The 649-nt window shown below is 44.7% G+C and overlaps 1 protein-coding gene across 1 annotated transcript in view; it reads left to right on the top strand.

Annotated features, from left to right (window-relative positions):
* The window catches only part of lta4h (leukotriene A4 hydrolase), a gene marked incomplete in the record, with an annotated part of 8491 nt that overhangs the window by 924 nt on the left and 6918 nt on the right, over positions 1-649 (top strand).

Below are 649 nucleotides of genomic sequence, written 5' to 3' on the forward strand. Positions count from 1 at the left end.
ATATAAATTGTAATATAATTTTCTACCAAAACAGTGCTGAATTAAAAAACACTGGTTTATATTTCAGTCTGAGTTGTTTCTGTCTAACAGTTTTTTAAACAAAGGGTTAAATATGTAGACAGGTGAAATTACTGATCACCTGTTGTCTGAATGCTCCTGAGAATATTACCTCACCAAACTCCATTTAAAATTATCCAGATTTAACGACTGGTGGATGCTTAAACTACAGATATACAAGGAAACAATGTGACAAAACAACCCGATTTGACTTTTTGTTAAAACCTTAATCAGTGCCGAATATACGAACACACTTTCATTTATTTTCCACTCAAACAGTTTTTGTGTAGCACACAGCGTTTGTCTACAGGACCCGTTATATTAGAAACTCGACTTTTTTCAGCGGAAATTGGCAGCTGACGGTAGCGACGCTAAGCTAACACACCTCGATGGCTTGTCCGAGCTCCAGGTCGAAGGTAACGACACACACGCACTCCAACCAGGAGGAGAAACGCGCCCAGGCGGTCCGACCGTCCGCGCTGTCCGCCGCCGCCATGTCCTCGTGTCGCGGAGAACCGAAACCGTCCAACGGGTCCATCCCGACCGGGTCAGAGCATCAGCAGCTCCGCCAAGTGTCCGCTCTACTCTCCTC

Source organism: Austrofundulus limnaeus, unplaced genomic scaffold, assembly GCF_001266775.1.
Source record: "Austrofundulus limnaeus strain Quisiro unplaced genomic scaffold, Austrofundulus_limnaeus-1.0 Scaffold2894, whole genome shotgun sequence".
NCBI lineage: Eukaryota > Metazoa > Chordata > Actinopteri > Cyprinodontiformes > Rivulidae > Austrofundulus > Austrofundulus limnaeus.